At 37.8% G+C, this 21,665-nt stretch overlaps 1 protein-coding gene across 2 annotated transcripts in view; it reads left to right on the forward strand.

Annotated features, from left to right (window-relative positions):
- The first annotated feature begins 3,024 nt into the window (after positions 1-3,024).
- The window catches only part of ZFYVE28 (zinc finger, FYVE domain containing 28), a 78,967-nt gene continuing 60,326 nt past the window's right edge, over positions 3,025-21,665 (forward strand). For both annotated transcript variants that reach the window (XM_008937529.1, XM_008937528.1), the window contains exon 1: positions 3,025-3,165. The gene's annotated coding sequence lies outside the window, so the exon portion shown is untranslated. The remainder of the gene's footprint in view (positions 3,166-21,665) is intronic.

Genomic DNA, 21,665 nt, shown 5'->3' on the forward strand with positions numbered 1-21,665 from the left:
TTTAAAAGTCAGGAATAACAAAATAAATGGGTAGGGCAAATGCTGCAAGGAATGCTTTTTGAAGCCTTAATTTTAACATGCAGAAATTTAGAACAAAAGAAAATTAAATTTAGTAGTTCAATTACAGGCTTACTGTATTTCTTACTATAATTCATTTTGAATTTTGTTTGGTTCCCTAACCATACACCACAACCTTTATCCTTCTCCCTGGGCACCTTTATATCAGGGCTATAGCACAGACATTAATCAAGACTAAATTTTTGACAATTTACACTTAAGGTATTGAAACAGCCAAATAAAAGACAACACTGAAAGGATTAAGGGGAGGAAGCTTCTGATTGGAAAGACTGTTTTCTAGAAAGTGACTGTAAAGAAGAAAAAATCCAAAACTTGCATTACTATATTTCAACTGCCTGAAAAGATGGTTCATTTCTGACTTGTTCTTAATTTGGGTGTTGTGAAGTAGTGGTGTAGGAAGATGCTGGGCAGCATGACAGCTCACAGCAATATCAAAGTAGCCTTAAATTCACTATATTCATGCACAAATAACATGTGTAGGAACAGGAGTTGGTCTCTGTGTTTTCAGAAAGGATTCTTATCTTATTAAATCCATGATTGAGGGCATATTTAGCATCACTTAGACTAAATATTTTTCCTTAAGTCTTATGAGGACAAAATACTTGCAGTAGTTAACTCCTTGATCCTGTCAAGTGTGCAAGGTCTGTACTATTGTCTTCAAAAGGTGTTCATACTCTGTTCTTCCTTTTGGGGACTGAATGGCTGTGCAGGTTTTAATGCTGTTGTACTGTGAAGGCCTGCAAGGATTCTTTGGCAGGATATGTATCTTGTGGAGACTAAAATAGGGAGTTTAACAATATGTTGTGGTACCTCTTGTTGGTTTGTTTTTTTTTTTAAGTAGGAAGCAAAAATAACTGCTTTTATTCCAGTATTCCTGATGGCATTTATTGCACTCTCACCAATTCTGAACCTGTGTTGCTGTTGGCAGAAGTTTGTGACATATTTGTGTGATTGCAGACAGCTTGTGTCTTCTGGATGTGTGCTGCAGGGCTGTGTCCATGTGAAGCACAAGATTCAGCTCTCCAATGTACCTTCCTCGCCTCTATTAGTGCTTTAAACTCATGGTTTGCTAATGGCAGTATTTCTGATCCCACTGCATCCATATGCCCACCCCTTAAGAACTTTGGTGTTTTGTCCTTTTAGAGTAGTGGAAATGTGTAAATGTTTTGTTTCAGATATGTTGTGAACCTTAACATTTTATATTTCCTTGTTACACCCTCAGTGTTTTTGTTCTTTGCCATTTGTTGCATTTGTTGATGTCTTTTAAAGTGATGTTATCTTCTGTTCTGATGTTGACTGAATTTCTTCACTGTATTACAATTGTTTCTGTTGGTACACATTTTGCTCTGATGTACTTACCTTGTACTTCATTAGTTGTCATTTAAAATGTGTTACTTCTTGGGTAAATCCTGTGCTTTTAGGTTTTTTTTTTTTTTTTGGTTGGTGTTTGTTGTTTTTTGTTTGTTTGTTTAGTTTGGTTTTGGTGGGGTTTTTTTTTGAGTTCACAAAAGCAATATTTTCTTTTTACCCAATAGTTTTATTTGCCTGGAAGTTCTTCACTGCTTGGGTTTGAGCTTTTTTCCCCAGTGTTCGAGTATCTGTGAATTGCTTCCAGGCAACTTGGCCTTTATATTTACTGGTTCTATATATAAGCTGGTCCTTCTAAAAGTTTTTTTTTGCATTGTTTCATTCCTCAGGATGTTAAGAATCAATTTCAGATACTCTGCAGCTGTTTGTTTTCTGTAGCATCAGGAGTTTTTTCTTTCATGTAGTGACAACTAATTCTAATTCCCAGTCTACAGTTAGTGTAAGAAACATGAAGATGATAATATGATTAAACCAAATTATTTTCATTTTATACACAACTCTGGGAAATCTTGTCTGTTTTACTGACTGCTTCTTTGGAATAATAGGAGGTTGTGCTTATCTGAGCCCATAAATCTTTTACCAAGTTGGTAGCATCTACAAAACGCTACGTTCTCCCTCATCCAACTTGTATCCTCAATCTCTTTTAATAGTGAAAATTCTCATCGCCTCTCTCCACCCACACTGATCTGTTACTTTTTCCAGTGTTTTGAAGAAAGCTTTCATAGGGATCAGAATTTCCAGTTGTTCATAATTTTTTTCCTTTTTATGCCATAAAATTTTAATATTTTTCAATATTTTTGAGGATGCGTTCCTTTATTCTCCTGCTTTTGTTCTTTTATAATTGCTCTTTTGTTTTAATGTGGCCAAAAATCCATTGTGATAAAACTGTTCTTTGCTGCCTGGAAGACTTGTGGCACAGTTTTCTCTCTGCAGTACCTCATTTAGTCATATTACTTGCTTTGTGAAGCCTTTCCATCTGTTTGGCCCTGGTAATGTATCTGGTAGATTCAGTACCTACTCTTCCCTTCTGTGCCTTGATTCCTGTGATCCTCAAAGTGAGGATTCTGAGCAGGTAGCGCTGTGCATTATGTTGTAGGGGTTGCCACAGTGCTTCAGAGATTATCACATGGCTTGATAGGTTTTGAGGGTTTTGTTTGTGTTTTTTTTTTTTTAACTTAGAAAGCAACTTTGGCTTGTTTTGCCTAGAACTAAAGTGTACTTTTGTTTAATAAACAGAAGCTGTGATTCAGTTGTTTGCTCCACCAGACAATTATGCCACAAGTAGAGAGAATGCCAGGATGGTTTTGGAGATGATGGTAGCTGAATGAGGAGTTGAATGAGGTGGTGTGGGGGGTTTTTTGGTGTGGTTTTTTTTTTTTGTTTGTTTTTTTTTTTTTGTTTTTTTGTTTTTTTCTTTTTTTCTTTTTTTCTGCAAGGTAGAAAAAGTTTGTAAGCATGCAGAAATACCTCACGACTGTGCTTTTCTGTTGTGGCTTGTCTGGCTTTAAAAAAAAAATAAAATTGCACCAAATATTTGCAAAACTGATGTACTATTGTATACATCTGTCTTCTCCACAGAGAACAGACCCGCAGCTCCTTGCCCAGTTCTACTACGCTGATGAGGAACTAAATCAAGTAGCGGCTGAACTGGACAGTTTGGATGGAAGAAAAGACCCCCAGAGATGTACGCTGCTGGTCAACCAGTTTCGTTCCTGTCAGGTAATGGAAATGGCACTTTCCTCATGGCATTGGTATTTCTGTGTACATTAAATAGAGTACATAATTTATTGTATTTTTTAGTTTTTATTGTCAAATTCCTTTAAAAAGAACATTTGGTAAATGTTTTCCTTAGTTTATAGAGTATATTTTTGAAAACACTATCTATAAAATGTCTACTACATCTCCTTTAAAAGTGTTGATGCTTTCCCTTAAGTACCTACATTGTTAAACAGTTTGTTTCCTTTTATAAAATAAGCATACAGAGCTTACTGGAAAATGAGAAATATTTCAACATGTCAGGCAGTATAAAGTAGCCATGTTTTTCGTAGCTGCTCAGCTTTTGTGCCGCATGATCCAGTGGCATTTCATTAGTAAAGGCACTACATGAAGACAGCTAGTAGCTTTGCTGATTTTTTTGGAAGGAGTATTATCTGCATCATGTAAATAGTCTTGAAGATGAAAGGAACTACTAAGGAACCAAGCAAAAGGAGGTGTTTTCATCTTTAAATTATTTCAGTAGTATGAAACTCTCTCCAAGTTCCTGTTGTATAACATCGTTCACCTAAAAAAGAATTCCAGAGAGTATTTGCTGAAACTGGCAATAGCTTGAGCGAGGCTTGAAGGGAGAAGAACCAAAGGCTGCAAAAACTGATTGAGCTAGATCTAGCTCTCTGACTTGGATTTAAGAAAAACAATTCAGGAATTGACAAACAATTGAAAAAATATAACTTTCCCTGTAACACTGTATGCCATTCTACACCAAGTTTTTCAATGATGTAATTTCTACCTGTAAAAATCTTATTTTTGCAAAGTGTACCAAAAAAGCTTTGATGTTTTCTCCCCCAGTGACACCGAAGAAAAACACTTTAAACCAAAGTAGGTTCATGTGTAGAATGCACCATGCTCAGATTGTAGGAGCATTTCTGCATGGAAAAAAAAACGCTTGCTGTTAATTCAGGAAAATTCGGAGTGGAAAGACCATAATAATAAAGACTCATTTACATCTCCACTGGGTGAAAAATGATGGTTAAGTGTAAGGGATGTTTTTTGATTGACCCCTTGCTAGACTTTGTGACTACTAATAAAATCTATCAAACTTAATTATGTGGAAGATTTTATCACTGATCAAGCCGAGTTTGAAGAACAGTGCCCTGATCATTGTAGCATTTCCACATTGTTAGCTGAATCTGAAAAGACAAAAATCAGGAACTATGTGCTAGCTTGCAAGAAAATTGAATTTAAAAGGTGCAGGTTTTTTAAAGAGGGCTTACAGGGGAAGAGTTGGTTGTCAACATATCATTATGTCAGAAATAATTTTGATACTTATGTCTGCTTTGAGTATCTTCACAGTTTCCTACTGTACTGTCCCTAGAGAAAAATGTGGAGTTTAAGGGTTTACTATACAGGAAACTTTAAGTTTAGTAAACAGTCAAAATTCAGTGACTTAGAGGGAAAAAAATAGGGGTGAGAGTTATCTTGAAAGGTCATTGACTTTAGTTTTCTGTGTGATGGATCAGCTGTTCCTAAGCCACTTTTCACAAATAGTTATCTGACTTGTTCTTATAAACATCCAGTAATGGGCATTGCACAAACTTTCTAGGCAAATTATTTCCGGACTTTTTTCTTTTTTAGGAAAGGTTTTTTGATGATAAGCATGGATGAACAGTATCACGGTGCAAGATAATCTCCTTGTTTGTTGTTTTCTCCCTGGAGATGACAATTTATTCCCTGCTCTCTGCAGGCATGCTGGCTTTCTAGTTTGGTTATTTTTGTAATATAGGAGCTGTTCTGCTAAAAAAGTAGCTTCTTTGAATGTTTCACCTGTAGGAATGAAAGAAATTGAGACTGATAGCTTCTTGGTCAGTTTGCTTGGCTTGTTATCTAGTGACTCACACCACCTTGTGACTCGTAATACCTTCTGATCCTAGTAATTTCTTCTTTTCATTTGTCAGATTGCTGTTACTAAAACAGTCTGTTGCTAGAGGTGAAGGAAGATACGGAGATTACTTTATTTTTCGTGTAGCTGTTTGTGTAATTTCTCATTTTCAAAGGTGTGCAGAATAGGTCAGATCATTGTCAAATGTCATGTCAAAACTGGCTTTGCTAGTTAGGACTTATTTGATTTTGTGGTACTCTGCACAGAGGAATTTGTCATGTAAATTCCAAACACGAGGAGGAGCAATATTTTAGTAAAGATTCAGAGTGTAGGTATGTATTAATCAGATATTGTGTGCTAAGAGGAAAAATGTAGTTTAGCCTAAGGCATGGTGGAGATTGAGGAAAATGGAGAACTAACAGCCAGCCCTGGGGTCAAAACAGTTACAAGGGAGGGTAGTGCAATGAAAGTAGGATAGTGGGTACATCATGCTATCCGTCTGTGATACCTGAAACAGCGATCACACAATTCTGCAACTTTTTTTCTTTTAGAAATATGGTTTCTGTCTATTCAAGCAGTGCTTTCGAGAAGGAACTTGTCACCACAGAATGTAGTTAACCAAACTGCATCTTGTCCTGTTTTGTCCATGTTTTTTCCATGTGTTAAGGTTTTCAGATTACTCCAAAGTTTTACCTCCGTGAATTTTATGAAGACATAATGTTTCTATCAGATTTTAGTCTTTTCCAGGAACACAACTTGCTAAAATCTTTTGACCCTCTGCCTTTTCGTCTGATTTTGAAATTGATTGGTTGTTCTTGGCTTGCTTATTTTCAGACAATTTACTGATAGTGTTTGCTTGATTAACAATGATTTTTTTTAAATTTTACTTTGCTTTATTAGGTAGAGAAATGTCTTTAGTGTGGTTTTTCTGAAAGACCAAGAATTCTTAGAAACTGTGATTCCTTTTAGAGAGAGGTTATATTCTGTTGAGTCTTAACCGTATCTGAAGAGCTAAGTTTTATGTCTTCGTCTGTATTTTCAACTTTTGGTGTTCTTGTTGAAGAGCTCCAAGTTTACTACAGTGGGTGAACAAATTCAGACAAACCAGAAGGACTCTGCCTAAAGGATGTAATCCTTCACAGTGGGCATACTTAATGTTTTCTATCTTAACAAAACTGGGAGTATTAGTCGAGGCAAGTTGACGGTATGATGCGTTGTGGTGTTCCCATGGGGAACAAAACTTCAGGCTTCAAGACTGTTGGTGCTTCCTTAGTAAAGAACTGCAGCTCTGAATTTTGTCTTACTTGGTTTTCCCTTAGTATTATTTAATGAGATACACCACACTTTGTACACTAAATTAACATTTCAAAACTTATGAATATCTTGCATCTTGGATTTCAGATGCCGTGAGCTGACTGCGCAGCGTGATGCTGAGTAGAGTGTTTATATGAGTAACAATCAAGGTTGTGGTTTTCAAAGCTTCACTTTTCATTTTCACATTAATGTGAAATAACACTTTTTCCAGTTATGGCAGCCTATTAAAAAGATGACATCCCTTATTTTGCCTTGGTATTTGCACTTCAGTGGAGGAATATTATATGAATATGACATATCTATTAATGCAGAATCGTGCATTTATTGTGTGGTTAATACTTGCCCAATGGAATAAAGCACTTCTTCCTCTAGAGGTTTCTGTTAAATTTAATAATAACTTCAGTGTTCAGAGATGTATGATGAAAAGCTATTTAAGTTTTTATTTAAAAAAAAAAAATCATAGATATGATGTCATACCTAGATTGATTGAACTTGAATGACTGTAATAGAGGGAAAGTACTTTTTTTTTTTTACCCTTAATAAAAATATCTTTGTATTAGTTAATCTTGAGTAATATGCAGTGCTGGATGATCTGGGGAGTTTTCCCTGCAATGCAAATAATTCAGTGAAGTACAGTGATATCAGTAGCGTAATAATCCCTCCTTTTCTGTGTTGCTCCCAATATCACACTGTATTGAATTTCATAAGTAGTAATGGTACTTTCTGCACACTTTTTAATAAATCACTCGTGCATTTGTGATCGTTCTTTAAATTAATTTGCCTTGATCATTGCTCTTTTCACATTGATTAGTATCTTGTTACTTGACTTGATAAACTGATTTAAAACAATAGCTCAGCTATTTAAATGGAATTAGGTTTATTGTTACGTATTACAGAACTTTATTTGGTTTTAAGAGTAAATATTAAGAAAACCCTTTGTTTCTAACCCGGAGACTTTGTTAGGACTTGATGGGTATGTGTAAGCACTTTACTCTGTGAAAATGTTTCCAGGATCATAGTACTTGCATGCTGTTTCAGTATGCTGAGAATTACTTCTCTGCGTGCAGGAGTGAGGTCTCAGAATAGCATATGAGTCAGTCAGTTCCCAGCATGGTTTTATCAAAATTATTCCTTGAACTGCAGATTGCATCTCAGCAACGTGCAGTCTGATCTGCTAAAGCACGCTGGGAAGGCGTTTGCTGCTGCCAGGGCTCTGACCTGCAGCAAGCCGTAGGCTCGCCGGGCTGCCTTACCCCGCACGCCGTGCCACCCAGCAGTGAAATGAGGAATTTGTAGTGTTGTGAAACACGACTGTTTCTGGCTCACTGGTCAAAGTGACTGACACTCTGTTGGCTGGTAGCAGATTATACTGGCTCTCCACTCTTTTCCTGCTATATGCCTGCTTGGGAGGGACCTCTGAGTTTTCAAGTCAGCTAGCAGGATTTTCAGTCTGTTGTAACATGAGGCTTTAAAATGTAGCCTTTAGTGGGCTGCTTCATGCATAGGTCGCTCCTCCGTGCAGTGGGTGAGAATCATTATCCATCGCAGAGTAAGTTTATGTTGCTGAGGAATCAGACCCCTTAGAGAAAGCTGAAGCATACTTCAGTGTTGTGTTGTTATCACTTGTCAGTCTCAATTTCTGTAGTGATACAAAATACGTGGTGAATGTTATCAAAACTGCTGTTTCAACTAGGCTTATCTCCATATTTCTTCCAGCTCAATTTAACATCTGAAGTATCACTATGAAGGGAGTTGAGATTCAGGTGTCAATGAAAACAAAGTTTTGCACTTCTTGTAAAGGAATAAGTGTCACAGAGTAGTTGGAACCTATAGGCTGAAGGAATTTACTGTAGTGTACAAATTGGGTAAAAATGGGTTGTTGGAAACAGTTACTAAAGGGCAAAATGCTGCTAGCAGCCCATCTGAGGAATCTCTTTTCTTAGAGAGGCTTTATAAGATCATATAATGGGTCAGGTTGGAAGGGACCTTAAAGATCATCTAGTTGTGAGCTGCTGCTGTGGGCAGGGACACCTTCCGTGAGACCAGGTTGCTCAAAGCCCCATCCAGCTTGGCCTTGGACGCTGCCAGGGATGGGGCATCCACAGCTTCTCTGGGCAACCTGTTGCTCTATTTCACTATCCTCACAGGGAAGAATTTCTTCTTAGTATCTGATCTAAGTCTACTGTCTTTTAGTTTGAAACTACTCTCCCTGATTCTATCACTATATTGCCTGACCAAGAATCTCGCTCCATCATTCCTGAAGGCCCCCTTTAAGTACTGGCAGGCTGCTGCTAGAAGTTGTCCCTGGAGCCTTGTCTTCTCCAGGCTAAACAACCACAAGTTTTTCAGCCTTTTCTCATAGGAGAGGTGTTCCAGACCCCTGGTCATTTTTGTGGTCCTCCTCTGGACTTGCTTAAGCAGGTTGATGTCTTTCTTATGCTGGGGGCCTCAAAGCTGAACACAGAATTGCAGGTGGGGCCTCACAAAAGCAGAGTCGAGGCTGAGAATCAACTCCCTTGACCTGCTGTCCACACGTCTTAGTTCAGCTCAGATTGCAGATGGCTTTCTGGGCTGCGAGTGCACATCACTGGATCATATTCAATGTTTCCTCCATCAACACTCCCAAGTTCTTCTCCGCAGGGCTGCTCTCCATTAGCTCATTGCCCAGCCTGTACTTGTGCCCCAACTCAGGTGCAGGACCTTCCACTTGGCCTTGTTGAATCAAAATTTTAAACAATAACAAAAATTGCTATCTTCATCTTTGAAATATGCTTCTTGCTTACCTTAAAAGCTTAAAAACATTACTTGCTTTCTGAAGCTGGAATTAGGTAGACAAAAAGAGTAGTGGGGGAAGCTCTTCATCTGATCTCTTCTGTGTCTCGTTGAAGCAGTGGCGATGTTTGAGTCACCTTAGGAGGTGGTTACGAGTTTCAGCCTGACCCAGGGAAACCAGTCCAGTTGCTTTTCACCTTAGCTTGCACCATGTACGTGGGCATATCTAAAGAAAAACAAAAACCAAACAAACAAAACAAAATGACCCACCAGAAACCAAAGCCAGCAGCACACACAGTGCTGAAGTTGTTGAAGGGTTTGCAAAATTTCTAGTAAAATTTCCTAAATTGAGAACCATGACTGAGCTACAGTGAACTGTTGTAAAATGTGTGGATTTCTTCACACATGGAAATGGGAAGGATCTTCAGAGTGTGACTTTCAATTTTTTTAACATATGTATCTAAGAATAAGTAAAAGTTGGTGTAGCATGGAATGACAACACAGGTGGCAATCAATGCACAACGATGAAACTAAATCTCAACTGGCAAGTTGCTAAATAATGAAAAGGCAACTTATCTTTATCTTTGTATACAAAACACAAATCAAATTTTTATCAGTGAAATAAGGGGTGTGGTTATACCATAGGCGGTTATTGAAGGGACTGTGATGGGAGGGTGTACTGCACCATCTGCTCACAGTGACCACATGAATTGCATGCACGTTCCTACAGAAAAACACTGTCTTTGATGGAAGATGAGGTAGTCATCCATTGAAAACACGAGGCAGTAACAAGAGAGCAAGATAAATGTTTTATCTGTACCTCAGTTAGAACAGTGTTTTTATTTTTTGTCCAGCTGTCATGACTTTTGTTCAAATTAAAAAATAGTAAAGAAGGCTTTTAATTTCTGAGGTTATGAAGTGTTAATTTTGTAATGTATGGTTATCTACCCTAGATCACACATCTTATATTAAGAAAAATTGTCATGTTGGTACCTTGATAGAATATTAACATAGCAGGCCTGAGATGCACTGGTGTCATTCACAGGGCAGTTGAAGGCTAAACGAGGACAGTGGAGCCAGGTCATTTTAAAACTGATTTTTCTCAGCATTTGTCAAGTATGAGACTGTACTGGATCCAGTTCTGTAGGAATTAATGTAATGTGACATGTCTGACTAGCAGGGGCTTTATAGTTCTTGCACATTGTTCAGCAGTGCCATCAGAGTATTGCTGTCAGCTCTGCTCTATTTCTCCTTTTAAACTTTTTTCTTTTATGTTGCGAAGAAGGATAAATACTACTCTCAGCCACTTAATTGTTTATGTAGTCTCATGACTTAAACAAGATGCAATTTACCTTCTTTCCTCCATAGGCACATGGTAGGACTATGTTAGCAAGATTAACAATATGTGCAAATTGGATATTTGGTGATATTTCTGTGCTTGGGGATTAAGTCTGCTTCCTTCTGTTAGAAGATTTTTTCATTTAATCATAAAAAACCCCCAAACAAACCCAACTCTTTCTTTCATTTAATTTTTCTTTAATGCTGAGGAAGTATGATAAGACAAGAAGGCAAATTATTTTTTTAAGACTGTTCTCAGCAGTGGAATTTAATTTTCCTTGTGACCTTAACATACTTGAAAGTTAAAATAAAGACTGGCTTTTTTCTGTACAAAATAATTCATAAATCCTGAACAATTTCAGCTATTTTCAAGGGATATAACACTGGTACTATAACACTGTGTATATAGAGTTCAAATATGAATAATGGATTATGAAGAATATTTTGAGGATCTTGTGCAACCTTATTTTCTCATGTGTCAGGTTGTCATAACTAAGTTTTCATTAAACAAAAGGAGGCCTTTAGATTTTTATCTACATCTATATATATATTATGCATTGAGCACACAAGGGCTTCTCCGTAGTAGAAGGAGGGATTGCAAAATATTTTGGAGTGTGAACGAATTAATTTCAGACTGCCCTATTTTTGCAGTTATTGTATAATTTAACTGAACTACGAATTGAATGGCTGGAGTTCAAGGTGATGGGAAGAAAATAAACTGATTAAGATAGCTTGTTCAGTCATTGTAATTTTACAGAGGGAAGGAGAAGCTTAAATAGTCCAGTCGTAACTCCTTGTTCCTTCTTTGGTGTAAAGATACAGGGACTCTCTTCTGCCTCAAACTCAGTGCTTTTGGAAAGCATTTTTTAGTTCATTCCAGCACAATGTTCTTGGTAGAAGAAGTGCAGACTTTAAGACAGTAATTTAAAAAAAAATAATTTTTTTTCGAAAGAATTACATGTATTAGCAAGTTAGTATTTTTTCAAGAAGCTTGAAACAATTGGTGTGAATACAGCTTGTGATAAGGAAAAGTACTTTTGACACTACTCTGATGTACACAATATAAATTCTTGTGTTTGCCCTGAGAATACATTTTTCAAGTCTCAAGCTTTCTGTGCATGAAGATTACTTAAGCAAATACCAAGCAACAGATATGTGTATTTTTGGATTTCTCAGTTGCACCAGGGTATCTCTAACTACTGCTCAAGTCATTGTTGTTATACAGTGCTCGTAATAAAACAGCAGAGTAGTTGACGTAGAACTGTAAGTTATCATCTTTAGACTGGAAAGCTTGTTGAATTAATTTGTGCAACTGAAGCTCTGAGGTAGTCTATTGACATAACCTCTTGTAATTTTTACTTTAGAATTGTTGTGATACTGTGCGGTGGTGGTGGGTGGTTGTTGTTGTAGTGTTGTTTCTTTTTCCTTGTTAGGTCTGATGTAATCTCATAAATAAACAAGGATGAATTCTAGCAGCCTTGCAGAGTCATGACTGCTTTTGACTTGCGTTAGAACTCAGATTAAAAAAAAGTGTTTTCTGTTTTCACACAGTCTTACAAACCTCTGGCCTCAGTGTCAGTCCTCTTTATTATTGGTACTATTGTCCTTTGTAGGGATTTTGCAAATCTGACTGGAAAATAATTTAACCCTGTAGCTGGAATGTGAAGAGTTCTCTCAGTAGATCTAATTAACATACTTCTGATTGTCTGTCTTATTCTGCAATTCAAATAAGAGTCTAAAAGTACATGATATTTTATAATGGACAAAAAAAAATTTTGAGGGCTTTCCTCAACAAAGAAGGCAGCATTGTCTTTGAGTAAATTTTAGGAGATCATTAAATGTCATTTAAAATATATAGATAGTAGGAATGATCCTAGGCCTGAACACTCTGTGTTAGAATAGAGATCTCCAAAGATTTGGGCTCTGCAGTTTGGCATTGAACTATTGTTGGATATGACTCTTTATTAGTGGTATAATACCATATTGGCCTCTCTTTGTCTTTTGTCTACAGCTGAAGAACTTTAACTTGCCTTTCAATGAACTCTGTATTTAGTGAAATCAGATTTTCTGTTGTTTAGTGCAGTGTGTTCTTTCTTGCCTAGCAGGTAGAGGCTTTTAAATCCACCACTGCTGTGGATTAACACTGCTAGGGTTTGTAACTGTATTAAAGGAAATGCATAAAGTGATTTCAGAAAAAAATTGTTATGTAAATTTGAGTGGTTCTGGTTGGAGTCCTGTGATAACTTCAGCGGCAGTGTGTGTGGATTGCCCAGTCTTTGAGTCAGGCAAGCCCTTGGGCACTTGGTAGAAATGTTATAAACATTTTAGTTTCGGTAAATCTCGTAGCTTTATTGCTTGACTTTGTGGTTGAGTATAGGCAAACAAGGTAAAAAAAAAAAAATAATACACAAATAAATTTCTGTTACCACACATAGTTCCCTAGGCATAATTCTGTGGTCCACTGGCAGTGTCAACTTAAAGGTTTTCCATTCCAAATTTATTCTGTTCTGTTCTACAAACTTCAGCATGGCACCCGCTCAAAGCACAGCTCTGCATTAGCTTAATCTGATTTGAGACTGCTGCCATCAAAAGAGGTAGCCTTGTCTGTCTGTCCTTCCAGCACCAGTCTGTGTGCTCCAGGAAACAGGTTCGTGTTCCAGTAGAGACTTAAACAGCCATGGAGCGGGTGGGATCACCTGGAAGCCTAGTTGTGGAGGAGGCTTTGGTGGGGTCACACTCACAGCAAATTGGTCATGTTGATTCACTGTGCATGTGCATGCTGATGGCATGAAAGTGTGGACGTGCAGCTGGAGGAGTGTCTGCAGACAGAAGTGGAGAGTGGTGGGTGTACAGATCCTTATCCACAGCCAGTTTAAATAAGCTGTGGTCAGTTTTAGACCTCTAGGAAACCACATCTTCAACTGTACTGATGCACCTACTTGCAGAGTCACTCTGAGAACTTTTAACAGCAAAATGACCAGGGACCAGTGCTCTGAAACCATTCACACATGTCCCGTGTAGGAGCAAGCTAAGGGTGCTGGTGTGACAGCCCCGGGGTGGGAACAAAAGCTGCTAAGTAGGTGAGGTAAGGGGATGATTTCTCAAGCTGGCCTTGCTGCCTAATGCTTACACTGCAAAAGGGCCTTGTGCCATTTGCCACCTGTCTGACATAAAGTGACTTTGCTTCAGGTGTAAAAGAAACTTATCTGAAAGTGTCTCCTATTAACTGATAAGTCTAAGTGGTATAAGAATAAGGAATGTCTAGGAAAAAAAAACCATGCCTTTGTTCTGTGCTTTATCTGAACTGTATCCATGCTGAAGAGAAAGCAGTTTGTAAGAAGACAGCATTAATGAGCATCCCTTGGTGCAGAAGGTATCTGTGAAGAGCTGTTAAATAACTCATAGGACAATGCCAGTGTCATAGGATTGACAGTGAGTTATCTAAGAAATACTAATTGTATTCATTAACATACCTGACAAGAGGAAACAGAGAGCATGTACCATAATCACTATGAACAGTGAGGCAGTTCAGAGGTGCAGTGTTTTCATGTCTGATTGCATCTGTCCATCGAAGAACACTTGTGTAGAGTTAGGCAGAAATAGATATCACTAAATGAGACTAGTCTAGAGCTGTAAGAAACTCCCCATTGAATTCTGAAACTGAATGATTTGTTAGATGTTGGCAAGAATCTGTTCTTGATGTTATTTTGTTAATTGATATAAAGATTAAACAGTGTGCATTGAGCCAGGAGTACTTCAAGCTAAAGGTTATTTTTAACAATAGAGGGAAGAAGTCAGAACAAAACCAGATCCTCTCTAGCCCATTCGGTTGCATCAGAACGCTTGGCATTGCTTAATGATTCTGTGATGAGGAGGGAATCTTGCTTATTTACTGAATTGTACCTGATGTGAGGCTTTTCCTAAAATATGACATAGCTGGTGGGCTCTAGACAAATTCTCATAAGGTCTGTATGGAAAAGACTTGATGCAGATGTAGGAAAGCCAGAAATTCATGTCAGAAATGTTGTATGGTTGACTGATGGGAGGGTCAGCTACTTGTTTAAATAGAGTTATGCTCTCTTATATGAAATTGGAAGATGCTGTACAAAGTGGGGATAATGCCACTTCAGAAAAGAAACTGAAACTGAGAAGAAAAGCATTTTTTAAGTTATGTCAAGGTTAACCTTAAATTCCAGACAATGCATGTTTCCATTGTACTGTTTATCTGTGCTGATAGAGCTTGTAAACAGTTGTTTTTTTCCTGTAGAGTTTCATCTCTGGTTTAGTTGTTTTATAATTGATTACAACATTTGTCATTTCATTACTCCTAGTAATGGTTCCTTGTGTGAGTTGCTCTAACAGATGTCTTCTCTGTCCTGCCTGACATCTTGAAACATTGATGTCAGGTACCTGATTCCTATTTGAGCTTGTGACTGAGTGGAAGCTTGTAACATTTCTTCTGAAAACATTCAGGCTTGTCAACTGTTTTGTATGTTTTTACTGTATTTCAAAGCACAGTGAATGAAGAAAATTAACTTAAGTATAACTGTGCTAAGTACGCTAAATAGCCTGTATCAGAAGAGTTGATTTTTCTTCTGTTGGGACTCATGGTACAAATGCAGACTTCAAATATCCCTTTTTTCCTCCAGAAAAGTTAAGCAATCAGTGAAATGATAAAGCTAGATAGAAAACAAATGTGTAGTAATAAACATTTCTAATTAGTAAATAAAATAGTCTTTTTAAATCTTGTATTTTCTTCTTTGTTGTTGGGAAAATCTTGGTCACTTGTATTTTCTACTATAGAATGATAGCTAGAAAATATAAAATGTCTGACCGTAAGTTGAGGCATCAGTACAACTCCATCAACTGATAAGAATTTTATTTCCTTTCTGTGTTTTGGGTTCACAATTGATCTTATGTAGGGAGTAATTAATATTGTAAGGTATTTTTTCTTTAAAAAAAAGGATCATAATCATGTGTGCAGCTGAGTCTGAAGTTGCAGTTTCCCATGTTAACAAGCTTGTTCACGTGTTTCCACTTGCTCTTGTGGATCAAATAGGTCACTTGGAGGAACTGCCCCTTATCTGAGGTTGTGGGCAGAGCGGACTGAAAATGTGTGTGCTGCAGGTCAGGGGGTTACTTTGCAGCAGAGAACATGGAAGGAAAGCTGGCTGCAGGCCAGCTCCACCCTGCGTGTGCCGGGGAGGCGGGATGCCTCGGCTGAGCGGCAGGGCAGGGCAGGGAAGGTGGCGGCGAGGTCTGATGGCATCGCCTCCCTTCTGCCGGTGGCCTGGGCTCCGGGCCTGCTTTGGAGCCATACAGGCAGGGCCAACTCCGTGCCAGGCTGAAATTCTGTTGTGCTTGGGAAATCTGGAAGTACATTTTAGGGCAGTTTTGGGATCGTTGTAACGTGGTAGGAAGGCAGTTGCCTAGTACTGGTGGACCAGAAAGCTCACTTTATGTTATAGCTTCATAGAATAAGAGAAAATGGGTGTCGGCTACACCCATTTTCTCTTATTCTATGAAGCTATGTGACAGGACAAGTGAGTATACCCCGTTACTTACGGGATTATTTTCAAATGTCTTTTGATGTAAGACATATATTTCAGAGCCTTCATAAAAAAGGCTTAAGTGTGCATACACTGCTGTAACAGCATATCTGTATCCATATTTATCTACTAATATTTTGATTCACTGTGGATGAAGTTCTTAAACTATCTCTTACTGATAAAGGGAAGCTTGGGTGAAAAGCCCTGTGCTGAGAACAGTCTTTCAGTACAAGTTTAGGTGTACTTCACTGCAGTAAAGACAGTCATGTCTATTATTAGTTAATGGCTTTTCAATGTGGAGGAGTAAAACAATTTTTTTTTTTTTTAATGATAGCGTCAAGAGCACTTAAATTGGTGAGACCTGAAAGTACTCTTCTGCAGAGAGAGTACCATAGCATGTAATGATGCTGTACCTAAGGTAGTCTCTCAAGTTGGTCTTACTTAAAAATAGCCCTTCTGTAAATGGGGATTCCTATTTTATCTAGTGAGAGATACATTTGTGTGGGTAGTAAGAGAAGGTGGAAATTAATCCCATCGTTAGATCTTCATATTAGAGATAAAGATGCTCAGAACAGATGCCAATTAAATTTAATTTGTCAAGTGTGCACACTGACTTTAGTCACAAATGTCATTTTAGCCATTAAATAATACTACAGCTTTGTTAACTATTTTTATTGGAAGATGTGCTCAAATGTCTGTGACCTCCTTTGTTTTAAAGTTGGTTCACCACTTAATAATCACTTCTTTTGGGAAAGTGTAATTATTCAGTGTATGCATAATAAATTTTGAATATATGTGGGAGGTAAGATCAAAATTTCCACTAGTGATGTTTGGTGATTTTAGCGCCTTTGTGAGGGTACACCAGCAAGACAGCTAAGGAGGAGGGGCTCGGATGTTGCAGTTCAGTGCAACCTGAGCAAACACTGTTGCTGGGCTGGGGCAATACAGCATTTAAATTGCTGGAGGTCCAAATTACCTTTAATTCATAATGAATTTCTGTACTGGTCTCTAGTGGGCTAGGTTGAACTGGGAGCTACTGCCCAAAATTCATACACAGAAAAATCCTATTAGGAAGTCGAGCATCTAGAGGTTGGCAGCAGGAAATAGTCAAATAGCTGATCAGGCTAATAAGAGAGACTGAAAGGACAGCCTTTGGTATCTGTGCAGGATGGGCTGGAGAGAAAGCTGGGGGGAACTTTCTGATATCTGAAGAGAGGTTTTGGATTCCTGATGGGTGAAACAGCTGCCTGTGGAGACCCTGCTAGGTTCTGAAACCAGGACTTCTGGGTGTGCTTGAAATCCTGTTACGTATTATTGGTTTCTTCTGTTAATGAAAGTAACCCATAAAACCCTGAATACGAGTTAACTGCTTTAATTACAACAAAGTCTTCCACTGTATTTGGCCTTAATTTGCGTTCACTAGTTGCTTCTGCTTGTCATAAATGTGATGTTAGAGGAGGCAACTACAACTTTAGCATCAAGCCAGAAAAAGAAACTAATAATGATGGGTATATCATTTATAGCATTTATAGCCTCATTTAGCAAAGAGACTAAAATATTATCTATTAACATGGTGATATTATCACAGACTGTGTCACCTTGGCTAAATTTTACTGATAATTCAAAAAATAGATACTAAAGAGGAGGCAATCTTCTGAAGAAATCTTACAAAAGACCTCAGGAAGGTCATATTAAATTTAATAGCATGGAAGAACAGCATAGGTTTTTATCCAGGACATGTACAAAAGGGTAGATAAAGTCTGCCTTTTTTTTATCTAAACATGTTTTAGGGCATAACAAGATTAATTTCTTGGCTTTTTTTTTTTCTTTTTTGTACCTATTTCAAAAGCTAAAGTGGCAGTTGCTGTTAGCTTTGTGCTCTGATTGAGTATATGGCAAATTACTGCTGGGCCAAAAGCAAAGCAACTTTTTGTCCTTTATCTGTGGCTAACTACATACATTGTTGCAGTACCACTCAGTATCTTTCTCAAAATACAAAGTGCGTTCCCTTAGATGAAATACTGAGCTCTGTTTTCCAGGAAACGAGGGCCTTGGAGTGAATCCCAGAGCAGCATCTCTGCAGCCTGGTGTGCTGCTGGAGAGCCTAAACAGAGCAGCTGAAACCAAACTGTGCGCATCCTGCTATGCAGATGAACCAAAAGGTACCAGATAAAGCCACCAAAGGATACATTAAAATCCAGAGGCTTTTATGTGGAAAGATGGATCAAGTGAAAGATTTACTACTTCAATTCCAACTAATTGATTTCTGTTGCTTAAATTAATGCAAAACCTCAATGCTGCCATATCTCCTAACCCATTCAGTCTCGGCTTACAAAGCAGAATGCTGTAATTAACTAAATTGAATGTTTCTTGAAACTCTTTTAAAAAGAAGAGACTAATTTGCTTGCAGTGCATTGGACGGCCTGTCTGCACTGACTGGCATCCGCCCAGTTTCAAAGCAGCTGAGATTCAAAATGATTCTGGCAGTAAGAATTCCAGATTTTCTCTTTAGGTTACTTTGCTCCGGGTGTCATGAGAAGAAAGATTCTAAGATGGAAGGAGGGTGATAGAGTAGTTTTATTCTGTAGCAGGATAAAATAAACCCTGTAGAAAATGAGAATTTGGGAAGTTGCATACCTTAAGACAGCAAAAACTATTCACCTTGTAGAAATCTTTCAGCATTTATATGCTAAATGGCAGAGTTCCATCAACCATCCTTTCCTTAATCTTCCAATACCACCACCAGAGTATGCAGGAAAGGATGCTCGTATTTTGAATTGGCATTTCCACTTTTTGACAGAATGACCACCTGCCTGCATGAAGCCAGGTAACTCTTTACAAACAACTGCTGCTAGTCCAGAGATGGAGCTATTGTCATTTATCTCCACTTGGAAGTGTATGTTATAATTGCAGTTAACGATGCTTTAACTTACCTGTACTGCACAGGTTGCAAGTAACTTTTCTTTTTAACTGTCTCAGGAAATTGGGCATATGTGGAGTTGTGTTGGTAGATCTTGAGTGCTCTGTAGCAGAAGCATCTGGAGATCATACGAATATTGAAGAAATGAGGAAGAGTATTAAATGTCATTTAGATAGTAAAAAAATTATATACTGAAAAATTAGTATTATACTTGATTTGTAAAAAGTTTAATTATCTATTATATCCTGTTGCCTTCAGTTGCAATGCTTGATTTAATTCCATTAAGGTACAAGCTTTCATGATGCCTAAAATAATTATCTCCTAAGATGACTTAAGCAGGATCTTAATACTTTTTTACAGGTATAATTATTAGAAAAACAGAAGAAAAACACAGAACAGTTGTTTGGCCAGGTGTGAGTCCTGTTGCTTTACTCTACTTGCATAAAACATTCTTTTATATATCAGGAAATTTGAGTATGTATGTAGGCAATTGTAAAAGGAGAATTCAGTCTGTCTTGTAGTTGTAAAATAAGATTGTATTTTAAAAATAATGCATTAAAATAAAAAAAAGTGAGGCAAGCCTTTCAAAATAGGTCTGATCCTATCCTGTATAGCTTTTTAGAAAAAAAACGGAAAATTTTGTTTTTCCACAAAAAAGTGGCAAGTAAAATAAATGGGAATATTGTGTACTAAAATAAAATGGAATTGGATTATTTAAAATCTGATACAATCAGATTCAATTATAATTCTTCTCAGATTTTCGTGCCTTAATATTTTAATTCTTCCTACAACTTTTGTAAAATTTGACTGGTAGGATTACATTTGAGCACTGTATCTCTCCAATGCTAAAAGATCTTTGCAAAGTTATTAATACCATGAAAACAGGAATTTGGCTTTTATGTCCTAAAGCACAAGCCTGGATTGTTCTGGTGATAAAGTGGGAGTTACAGGCAAAGCACCTGGTCTCAAAAGCGATCAGTAATGACTAATTTAAAATGCATCATGAGAGACTCCTGCTCTTCTACAATTTAAATGTGTTAATCCTCAGTTTCAGTCTTTACTGTGTAACTTCGGGTAGGAGCTAAGTGGTTTAGGAGTTGATCTTCTTATAGGACCTACTTTAAAAATATTCTGGTTCCCCAGCTAGATCTAGCTAAACAAGGATGAGAGAAGTATACCAAATACCAGGAATTAAGAAATGGAAGGAAGCAAAATAGGAAACTTGCTAATAATGTTTTTCTCATCATAAACATGGTACTAATCTTCACGTGATTCCTTGACTATCTCTGTGTTATGCTGGAGAGGGGAGGTGGCAGAGTGGTTTGTTCTTCAGACTGGTTCACGATGGCTGTGCCAACACAAGGTGTGAGCGTCTCTGCTCTCTTCTATGGTCTTCCAGGAGGAACTTAATTTCTCCTTGCAGTCACACTTGGGAATACTGTGAGGTTGGTTTTTCCTTCACTGTCTACAATGGGCATCGCTTCAAATTCCTAAGGATCCAAGTGTCCCACTGATCCTGGCAGTATGTTATACCCAGCAGAGTGAGGAGTGCATCTCTAAATTGAAGTATTTTGTCTGTTAGTTAATCTAGCTTTGTTTTCTTGTCTCTTCTCGTACCTGCTGGCTACACTCTGTGTTGTGATGCCCCAGAGGAGCTACAGAGTAATGGGTTTTCAGATTTGTTTCTGGACTAGATGGTTGAATATTAGTGTGCTAGTGTGTTTTAAATGCATGGGGGTGGTGTTTGTTTTTAACAACTTTACTGAAATTGAAATGTGCTACCTCATGACAGACTTGCAAAAAATCCATTTATGTAAAAACATTTTAATAGTTAACACTGAAGTACTGTATACCAACGTTTAATAGATAGTGCTAATGGTTTTGGTTGTTTGTTTTTTTTTTTTGGATGAGGTTCAACTGTAGCAACAGCATTAATGTTAAGATTATTTTGTGGCAATGGAAGTCAAATCAGTGTGCACTGAAATTACAGAAAATAAATGTTTTTTGTACCTAAAGTAGCTTTTGTCTTTCTCGGAGATGAACATACTGAAGGGCTGGGTTTCTTCCAAGTTTTTGTCCTATTTCTTTAAATGCAAAGCAAAATAAAACAGTGAAGTGGAGATTTAAAGCAATTCTCTGTTAAAAGTTGATATAGACAGCTTTGGTTTTATTTGTTTGAAAATCTTTTTAAATAGAACATGAGTTCTGTAAATAGTGGAAGAAGCATGGGACAGACAAAGCATCTTTAATGAAAGCAGTCAGCCTTTTTCATGCTCTGAATCTACGTTTATTATGCTAACAAATTCTGTGCTGTTCCCAGCCAGGGGTATGTGAAAATTATCTTTTCAAATAAATCAGTACAGATTATTTGCTGCATATCAAGAAACTGGTTATAGGTCTTTGATCTGTGTCCTGGGGCAGACGTAGATCTGAGTGGTTGTGAAGACTCTTTAACTTGTGCTGTGTGCCCTTGTCCTCCTGGATGGCCAGGGGGTGAGGTGACAGGTGGGTGTGCCAGCCCTTCCCCATGGGGGGTCTCAAGGGTGGGGACTACCTGCTCTAGATTCCTAGCAAGTGTTTAAGTCTATTTAACCCCAGTGGTCCCGGTATAACCTGGTTTCTGACACCTCCAGGGTACTCTGCCAGGCATTGTTTGGGAAGAATGAAGTGTGATATCGTTGGGGCTGGTGAGAGGAAATGAGAGAAACCTAGTTTACATGTCCTTCTGGTT

Source organism: Merops nubicus, unplaced genomic scaffold (genome assembly GCF_000691845.1).
Source record: "Merops nubicus isolate BGI_N331 unplaced genomic scaffold, ASM69184v1 scaffold16903, whole genome shotgun sequence".
Lineage (NCBI taxonomy): Eukaryota > Metazoa > Chordata > Aves > Coraciiformes > Meropidae > Merops > Merops nubicus.